The sequence below is a fragment of the Ornithorhynchus anatinus genome, chromosome 13 (assembly GCF_004115215.2).
Source record: "Ornithorhynchus anatinus isolate Pmale09 chromosome 13, mOrnAna1.pri.v4, whole genome shotgun sequence".
Lineage (NCBI taxonomy): Eukaryota > Metazoa > Chordata > Mammalia > Monotremata > Ornithorhynchidae > Ornithorhynchus > Ornithorhynchus anatinus.
Window position 1 is genome coordinate 9,861,907 of NC_041740.1, and position 10,461 is coordinate 9,872,367.

The following is a 10,461-nucleotide window of genomic DNA, read 5'->3' on the forward strand; positions in this document are numbered from 1 at the left end:
TGAGCCTCACGTGGGTTGACCTGATTACCCTGTATCTACCCCAGCGCTTAGAACAGTGCTCTGCACATAGTAAGCGCTTAAGAAATACCAACATTATTAACTGCTTCGACGGATCATTCCCAGTTTGGCGTGCAAATCTTCATCTTCCTTCACTACAAGCGTTCCCCCAAGGCGCACAATTACTAAAGATTGTTTACTAAAAAGGTGCGTAACTTTGTCCTCGCTCAGATTAAGAAACCCATTCTTAATATAAATATTTTTTTTTAACGGAATAGGGGTCAGTCTGACCAATTCCCCCCGAAATTACTTCATTTTCCCTTTTAGGAAACAATGAAAATGTCCAATGCCCTCTGGTGGGCAAACGCTGTCATTTAAATAAAGTTTTTTCTCAACATGCTGTGCTCCCAACTCCCAGGCCCCTCTTTGGGGGATTTTACTTATAACTTCTTTTTTCCCCCTCAGATAACTTGTTGGAAAGTGTTCCCCTTACCTTTGAAATCACTTCAGAATCTTCTAGTCTTTTTAGGGGTTTCTGATGTAAATCTAGAATTGCAGCTCATGGAAAAGTCTCGCCTAACCCTGGTGAAAAAGGAGGAAGAATTTGCTTTAATAATAATAATAATGTTTGCATTTGTTAAGCGCTTACTACATGCTGAGCGCTGGGGGAGACACAGGGTAATCAGCTTGTCCCACGTGAGGCTCACAGTCTTCATCCCCATTTTACAGATGGTCACTGAGGCACAGAGAAGTGAAGTGACTTAATAATAATAATGTTGGTGTTTGTTAAGCGCTTACTATGTGCCGAGCACTGGTCTAAGCGCTGGGGTAGACACAGGGTCATCAGGTTGTCTCACGTGAGGCTCACAGTCTTCATCCCCATTTTACAGATGAGGTCACTGAGGCACAGAGAAGTGAAGTGACTTGCCCATGGTCACACAGCTGACAAGTGGCAGAGTTGGGATTCAAACCCATGACCTCTGACTCCCAAACCCGTGCATAATAATAATACTGTCGGTATTTGTTAAGCACCTATTATGTGCAGAGCACTGTTCTAAGCGTTGGGGTAGATACAGGGTAATCAGCTTGTCCCACGTGAGGCTCACAGTCTTCATCTCCATTTTACAGATGAGGTCACTGAGGCACAGAGAACAATAATAATAATAATAATGTTGGTATTTGTTAAGCGCTTACTATGTGCCGAGCACTGTTCTAAGCGCTGGGGTAGACATAGGGGAATCAGGTTGTCCCACGTGGGGCTCACAGTCTTAATCCCCATTTTACAGATGAGGGAACTGAGGCACAGAGAAGTGAAGTGACTTGCCCACAGTCACACAGCCGACAAGTGGCAGAGCTGGGATTCGAACTCATGAGCCCTGACTCCAAAGCCCGTGCTCTTTCCACTGAGCCACGCTGCTTCTCCAGCAGTTCTGATCCTCCCATTTTATAAAGGTATTACAAAACTGGAGACCTCAGAGAGAAGGATAACCAATGTTATCAGGAAATGGAGAAACCTTCCGGTGGGGAAGGGACTCAATTTCCTCACCTGTAAAATGGGGATTAAATCCCTGTTCTCCCTCCCCCTCAGACTGCGAACCCTCATGTGGGACAGGGACTGTTCTGTTCTGATAATAATGTACCGCCTCCGAGATTTTAGCCCCGAGCTTGGCACATAAGAACTTTTAAAAATACCTTATTACTATTATTTTTATTACTAGTGGAAATTATTAAGCCCTTATTATGAACCAGGCACTGAAGTAGATACAACATAATCAGATGGGACAGAGTCTCTGATCCACCAAGGGCTCAGAATCTAGGACCGGAGAATAGCTATTTTATCACTATTATAAAGACGAGGAAATGGAGGCACAGAGAAGTTAAGTGACCTACTCAAGGTCCCACAAGAGACAAGTGGCAGAGTCGGGACTAGAACCCACATGTCCCGACTCCGCAGCCCATGCTCATTCCACTAGGCTACACTACACAGAGAAGCAGCGTGGCTCAGTGGAAAGAGCCCGGGGCTTGGGAGTCAGAGGTCGTGAGCTCGAATCCCGGTTCTGCCACTTGTCGGCTGTGTGACTGTGGGCAAGTCACTTAACTTCTCTGTGCCTCAGTTACCTCATCTGTAAAATGGGGATTAACTGTCAGCCTCACGTGGGACAACCTGATGACCCTGTATCTACCCCAGCGCTTAGAACAGTGCTCGGCACACAGTAAGCGCTTAACAAATACCAACATTATTATTATTATTATTACACCACTACGTAACGTTTCTGATGAGTATTGCTTTGAGGAGAAATTGAGCGACGTCAATTAGCCCTAGAGAGAGGGGAGTGGAGTATAGCAAGAGATGTCCTTTGCCTGATAAAGTTACTATGCATATGGGGGAAATAAAGTCAAACATGCTTCAACATGCTTAAATAAACATGCCACACCTTTGGGGCTGTGATACTAGCAACAGATTCTGGTACTGGTACTCTGACACCCCCCCAAGCCAGCACTTACGTTACGTTTCTCTGTACGTTGCCTACCTGTAATTTAAGTAGCCATCTCCCACACAAGACAATAAACTTCCTTAGATCAGAGATCTGGCCTGCCAATTCTATTGTATTCTACCTTCCCAAGCCCTTAGCACAGTGCTCTGCACATAGTAAGTACTCAGTCAATGCCACTGATTGATTCTGGGGCACGTTTTTATGCTTCTGGGCTCCTCTCTTCCCAGACAAGCAACGCTGACTCCTTCAGCAAATGGCAGTGACCGAAGGAACTTTTGGAAAACATTCGGCTAGGGAGAAATTCCTTCCAATTCTGAAGTTTTAAAATGAATGCATTTAAACAGTGAAATGTTGATTGTAGTTTTCATTTTAGGCAGTCATTCAATAAACCTGTTTTGGGTTTTTGGGGGTTTTTTTGGTGATCCCTTCTCTGCCTGCCATGGCACTGAGGAACTGTTTGTGTCCCTAAGTGCATCACAGTAATTAGGACCCTTGACGACCATTGTGTTCTGCGCTTCTGGAGGGTCTGACAATAGTACATTATTACCACTATACAACCTGAGCTGCTCCAGTCATCGTGACATCTAAGCACAGTTCCCAGGCTCAAAAGTACAACTTGAGCTCCCATGGAATGTGCAGTGCCAGATATCTCTCTTTAAACGATGTTCCTTTCCTTTTTGCTGTTTCTGTACTCTCCATCCCAAGAAGGGGAGGAAGGGAGACTCTTACCGAGCAAGCACATCGGACTCTAGAACACCTATCACCTCTTCAATCACTCTTCTCCCCTCTCCTTGTCTTCCTCCTGTTTTCCAACTGGTTCTCTAGAAGGAGTGTCCTGCCTGACTGCTTCCTCCACTTGAGCCTCTGACCTTAGCCCCTCTCACCTCCAAAAACTACTTTCTCCCACACTGCTTTCTTCCACCTCTCTCCGGACCCCTTCCCTTCTGTCTTCAAGCATGCTCAGGTCTCCTCTACGCTAAAAAAGCCATCTCTTGTTCCCTCTGCCCCTTCCAGCTATTGCCCCAAATAGTAAAGGCAACAACAGGAACTGTGGCATTTGTTAAGCGCTTCCTATGTGACAAACCCTGTAATAAATGCTGGGATACCTGCAAAATAATCAAATCAGATACTTTCCCTGCCCCACGTGGGACCCGGAGTCTAGGAGGAGGAGAACAGGTATTTAATCCCCATTTTACAGATGAGGAAACTGAGGCCCAGTTAAGTGACTTGCCCGAGATCACATAGATAAGTGCAGATAAGTGGCAGAGCTAGGATTAGAACCCAGGTCATCTGATTCTCAGGTCTGTGTTCTTCTCACTAGGCCACACTTTTTTTCATCTCTCTGCTCCCATTAAAAGTACTGGAGCAGATCACAGGTATAATAACAATAAAAATAATAAAAAATGGTGTTTCTTACGTGCTTGCTCTGACTCCATGGTCCACTGACGTCTCACCCCTTTGCAGTGTCTTAAAAACCTGGATATAATTATGATATAATTATTTTCATTAAGCTGGATGTTAAAGGATCTGAGTGTAAAGCTGGATGTTACGGATCTGAGTGTACTTAACGTTTGAAAATCTTTATCCTGAAGCACTAAATGCCATTTCTGAGAATTTATTTAAGACAGCAAGAATCTAGAAAGATTTGCCTGTTTGTTAGAGACATGGTCAGTTGAACCGAGAGCTTGCAAGACACAGTCTGTCCTACCGGAACGTGTGCTCTCACCGCGCATTTGGGGTAGAAAGCCATTAGGGACCCTAAATCCCAGAGACTGTGACCAATTGGATGCAACATGCTTGTGATGTTGGGAGAAACTAGGAGGTAACCAAAGTAGCTCTGGGAAGAGCAAACCAGGATAACCGCATTTTATTTTCTTCCGTGATAACAATAATAATAATAATAGTGGAACTTGTTAAGCACTTAATATGTGCCAAGCACTGTTAATCAGGTTGGACACAGTCCCTGTTCCACATGGGGCTCACAATCTTAATCCCCACTTCACAGTTGAAGTAACTGAGGCCCAGAGAAGTTAAATAGCTTGACCAGAGCCACAAAGCAGACATGTGGTGGAGTCGGGATTAGAACCCAGGTCCTTCTGACTCCCCGGCCCGTGCTCCATCCGCTAGGCCACACGGACACTGGTGAAAAAATAAAAATGGTGTTTGGTCTTTTATAATCAGAAAGTGAGTGAAAGAGAGAGAAAGAGAATAAGAATCTAAAGGGAAGACGTCAAAACAAGGGTCTCTAATTGTGCAAAAAAATAAAGTCTGAGGTGATTTGACAGAAGATGTATCATAACATTAGGTGCTTTTCCAAAGGAAAGCACTGTTTCCAAAAGCCAGGTTCTAAATATAACAGTTTTTAAAAAAATACAGCACTGAGAGAAGTGCCACACATATTCTATGATGAAGTCTTCACAAAACAAAATTGTTGATGCCCTAAATGTTAAATCGAGCGATTTAAAATGTCCTGGAGATCATTCCAGCAGTCTGCCGGGAAGAAAAAAACAAAAAAACAAAACAAAACTAATTTAGCTGGATCCAGTGATAACAGTTGGTAAAAATGATTCTCATTTTCAGATCATGTGAAAATCAGCTATTTTGACTCATCCTTAAAGAATTCAGCTTTCCTACCATTAAAGATAAATTCACGCCTCCTTGGTTCCCTCCCCGCATCTGCTTTATGGTGGCAATAACCAGTGTGTGACATGTTCTGAAGCCAAAGAGCATATGCTTCAGATAAACAAAAAGGCCTTGAATTTGTACTTAACGCTAGGACCCTAGAGCTCCTTCAGATAAACATAACAAATTAAAAAACAAGACCCTCCATGCCTCCTAAAACTTAGTAAATGGCTACGGAATTAGGTCCAAGAGGCCTCTCCGGGCTTCTACTGTCCGAGACCGTCAAGCAGCTACTTTTGACGTTTTAAAATAATGAGCTCTGACCTGCCATTATTTAGAAGGCTCAGAAGGTCAGGGATGTAGGTTGAGCCAGGTGAAGGTGCTATAAACTGCAATATGGTGGTACCATGCTCCAGTTTACAATGCGTTGACCCTTACAGTTCTGCAGAGCTGAACTTCCACAGTGGTCAACGAGGGAGACTTCAACTCCATTTGCTTGGTTTGCCTTTCCAGATCAAACCAGCTCTCCACCTTGCACCCACTGTTTTAAAAGAATCGGTGCTCATTTATTGCACTCTGGGTCACGGGGTTTGGGGATGGTGCCCTAGGGGTCACCCCAAATTGGACGCAGTTGAAAACTGTTTCTGTCAGGTAAGTGAACGGTGCATTGGGTGAAATGAGTTAAGTCACTGGGGAATAGATATCGTAACAACAACCATGACGATAATAAAAAGTGGACCGCAATGAATCATAGCCAGACGGCTTTGCCGTCAGATACGGCCAGAATCAACCGGCAGATCTTGACGTAAACCAGAAGGCACTGGGTGGGTCGGAGCAGTGAGTGGACTATCCCGAAAGAGAATCCTAATCAAAATGAAATGATAAAATTAGTATTATTGATATGAATAACATACTCAATGGGGGAAGCAGTGTGGCTCAATGGGAAGGGCATGAGCCTGGGAACCAGAGGACCTGGGTTCCAATCCAGGCTCTGCCACTTGTCTGCTCTGTGACCTGGGGAAAGTCGCCTAACAGAGAAGCAGCATGTGTAGTGGATAGAGCCCGGGCTTGGGAGTCAGAAGGTCATGGGTTCTAATCCAGGCTCTGCCACTTGTCTGCTGTGTGACCTTGGGCAGGTCACGTCACTTCTCTGGGCCTCAGTTACCTCATCTGTTATAAGGGGGTTGAGACTGTGAGTCCCACGTGGGACAGGGACCGTGCCCTACTTGATTTGCTTCAATCCACCTCAGCGCTTAGTATAGGGTCTGGTACATTGTAAGTGCTTACGTGGCTGGCACATAGTAAGCATTTAACAAACACCATAATCATTATTATCATTATCTATGTGCCTCCATTTCCTCCTCTGTAAAATGGAAATTTAGTCCTACAGTCCCTCCTACTCTGACAGTGAGCCTCCATTTCCTCCTCTGTAAAATGGAAATTTAGTCCTACACTCCCTCCTACTTTGACAGTGAGCCCCAGGTGGGACAGGGACTGGGTCTGACCTGATGATCTTATATCCACCTCAGCACTCGGTCCAAAGCACGGAGCCCTTTTATTCTTTTAGATTTGCTTCCAGGGTGAGGTGTTAAGAAAATGGGAGATGCGGACAGTGGCGAATTTTTGGAACTAACTACCAATCGTCAATAATAATAACAATTAATAACAATTATGGTATTTGTTAAGCGCTTACTATGTGCCAGGCACTTTACTAAGCACTGGGGTGAATTCAAGCAAATTGGGTTGGACACAGTCCCTGTCCCACACGGGGCTCACAGTCTCAACCCTCATTTTACAGATGAGGTAACTAAGGCACAGAGAAGTGAAGTGACTTACCCAAGATCACACAGCAGCCAAGTGGCGGGGCCTGCATTAGAACCCATGACCTTCTGACTCCCAGGCCCGTGCTCTATCCGCTACGCCACGCTGCTTCTGGTAGTAGTAATCAGTGGTAAATAGTCTTACTGTAAATTCCTTGAGGGCCGGGATTATCTCTACTGTTTCTATTGTACTCTTCCAAGGGTTTAGTGTAGTGCTCGGCACACAGTAGGTGCTCAATAAATACTGTTTATTATATGGTATTACTTGTTCTATTGTTACAGCTCGTGGATTCAGTGCAGAATTTAATGTTCTATGCGGTGTCACTCATAAAATCTTCAGAGATTATCACCAGAAGTAGTTATTTTTCCAATATTAGTATCAAATAAACCTTCAGAACCACTTGCAAACAGCATGGGAAGCTAGCTGGGCTGTTAGACATTAACACCATTCCTTTTCCTTCTGTATAAAAGTTTAGAGTCGATATTTAAATTCATCATCTGTAAAATGAGTCTGGCAAGAACAACCAACCAGGAGTGTTGTGAAGATTTCATGATTAAAAATCTTTGTAAAGTACTTGGCTAATATAAAGGGCCATAGAAATGCTAAGTAACGGTAACGCTATTAACCCCAAATGCTACCATCCTCCTGTAGTAAGCATAACCTTATTAAGAACAGAACGGAGAAGTTAGAAGACACGCAGCTAACGCTGTGAATGGTTATCAGAGGAGAAGTCACTTATCTACAAGTCCACAAATAGCTACAAAAATTAAAGACAGCTGAGAACCCAACGCAAGAGAAATAAATTGCATTGATTTAGCTGATGTGGATTTAAGTCTGGAATGCCCAAAAGGAAATGAGTCCTATTTAATCTAATTTAGGAACTAGCAACAAATAGAGGAATGAAATGAGATTTAGAAAAGATCTGGCTCAAATAATTAAAATTGATTAGACCGTAATTATTACGGCGGCAATATAGGAAGTAGAGGAATATTATGGATGCCATATTCATACACTTTCTAAAGCTCTCCATCCATTGCCTTTCCAGGTATTTAGAGAAAATTGAGTGGGCAGTAAAAGTGATCTTTTTAAAAATAATCATTCGATATTAGAGATTGGTTGAAGACAATTATTTAGGAAGTCAAAGGTGACATTTTCACATTGAATGAATGGGTTCAGGTCAAAAGAAACTTGTCGCCACGTTCGCCTGCTGCAGGAATCTGACATCGGCACTGCTGCAAAACTTAGAGTGACACGTTTTCATTTTCTCTGGGGACAACCGCTCTTGCCCCCCGAAGAACGCTAGCCCCAGCTGGCAAGATACAAGTGGGAAGACGTGTGGACAGCGTCAGTCAAGATTGAGGGAGTAATGCAGCCGAATCGCAATGCTGGAGACGAAGCTTTTTTTAAGGTACTTGTGAAGCCCTTAACTGTTCCAAGCGCTGCGGTAAGTTCAGGTCAGTTAGGTCAGACACAGTCCCTGTCCTACCTAGACTGTGAGCCCCATGTGGCAGGGAGAACGGATACTGAATCTCTATTTTGCAGCCGAGGAAACTGAGGCTCAGAGAAGTCAAGTGACTTGCCCAAGGTCACACAGCAAGCGATTGGCAGAACCGGGATAAGAGCCCAGGTCTTCCGACTCCAAGGCCCATGCTCTTTCTATTAGGCCACGCGGCTTCTTCTGTATAACCAATAAGGTGCTCTTTCTTTCTCTTTAACCATCTCACTGGTTCCAGATTAGGTCCGATTGTGATTGTCCTTGTACAGTGGACTCAGCGACCTTGAGGTTGAGCACTTATGTCCTTGGCTGGGGAATCATCGACGGATGAATCGATCAGAACGGTGGCAGACTGAGTGCCCCTAGCCATGGACTGTAGCCTTTCTCATTCCAGTTGCCTAGCAATCCATGCCATCGGTTTCAGGAGTAGCGGGCAAGACAGCATGGATGGCTCAGGGCAAATCATCACCACAACTCTAAAAAAAAGTGAATTTTCTTCTGGAGGTAGGAAACCCCTTTCCCTGATTAAATCCCTGACTCTTTTTCCATAAAAAAAAATATGCAAGGATTCATGTGGATCGTTCTTTAAGTCAGTCACACTCGTGGATTTAGTCTTGCAATTGACAGTGTTATTCTGAACCAAAGGATGGACAACTCTATCATTATCCCTGAAATACCTTAAATATTGACCCTCAATACAAGTGCAAATGCAGTTCAACCTTCTGGGTTGTCATGCTAACAGAGATTTCAAAAGCGGCTTCATTGAATTCCAATATTATAATATTATCTATTTATTACTCCTGGGCACAGAAGCTCTGACAAGGGTGCTATTTAGCATAAAACAATTCAAATAGGAAAAAATGAATAACCTTCTTTGCTATAAATACCGTGTAATTCTAGGTCTTCTTAAATCTTATCGAGGTCAGAATGATTGGGGCACAATTTCCTTTCCCTCATGACCATTTAGTTTGTACATTTCTTTATAAGCTTCAAAATAGAAATCGTTATTCAAGGAATCTGGACTCCTAAGATGGAATACGCTACGTTAGAGATCCAGAGCTAGAATGAGCAGGTTGCACTGTCTGTCAAAGCCATAAAGCCATCCCATAAGTCGTACCGGGTCCCTCGCTCGGAGAAGCTGGTGCACTTCTGGCTCAATTTCAGCGAAGCAACTCGAGACGAAGCCTTTAGGAACAGGTCTGGCCCTGGCCCAGACTTAGTCTAGCGAATGCATATTGAACTGGAACATTCTGGGACTGATTTGGGTGTGGGGCAGAGCAGGCTTGGGCCAGGAAGTTGCTAGACGATAATTCTGGAGCACAACTGAACCTCCACTTGTCCCTGAAAGTGAAATGGCCTCCCTGCCTTTTTGGGCACATCCTGATACAAAATTGCCCTGGTGCCGGGTTTGGATGCCATGGAGATTGAAACTCAGTTTTGACAGTGAGGGAATGAGATATAATTCCCTGGGGGATTAGTTTACCTGCTGTGAGGCTTCCTTCAAACTCGAAGTCTTCCCAGGAAAGCAGATCCGGTACAATTCCAGAGGTTGGAGGCCTGGGGTACCGGCAGTACGCCTTCAGGAGGCAGGGGAGATGAACGATTCAGTGCCTTCTGTCATCATATTTGCTCAGTTTCCAAAGTGAACTGAAACAGAATTTTCAGGATTTCTTTTAGCCACTTAGTAACACACATAATTTTCTTAAATGACAGAAATTAATAAAACTTAGATTCTTTCTCTATGGGAGAGATACACATCGCTGATTGTTACACTTACAGGGAAGCGCAATTGCTGTACATCACTAAAAAGCCAAATAATCTGCATGCTGTCATAAATGGGAAAGTTTAATTCCAAGAACACGTCTTTATGTTGCAGTTTGACAGATTTGTTTGTCAACATGTGGCTTGTTCAGCAGGGTGAAGCTGGAAGGCATGAACCATTGTTTGCCTCAGTGGGGTGCCAAAAAGTTTCCATTTCTGAACGAAAGGCAAAAAAAAAAAGTTGCCCGACTTGGAAAGTCTATACATTGA

General features: G+C 43.9%; 1 long non-coding RNA gene across 1 annotated transcript; it reads right to left on the bottom strand.

Moving 5' to 3' along the window:
* Positions 1 to 490: 490 nt before the first annotated feature.
* Positions 491 to 10,065, bottom strand: LOC120638762. Its single transcript, XR_005660685.1, has 3 exons — positions 9,914 to 10,065; positions 3,910 to 3,968; positions 491 to 579 (listed from the first exon to the last, which is right to left on the bottom strand). It is a non-coding gene; the product is annotated as an uncharacterized LOC120638762 (long non-coding RNA).
* Positions 10,066 to 10,461: the final 396 nt, after the last annotated feature.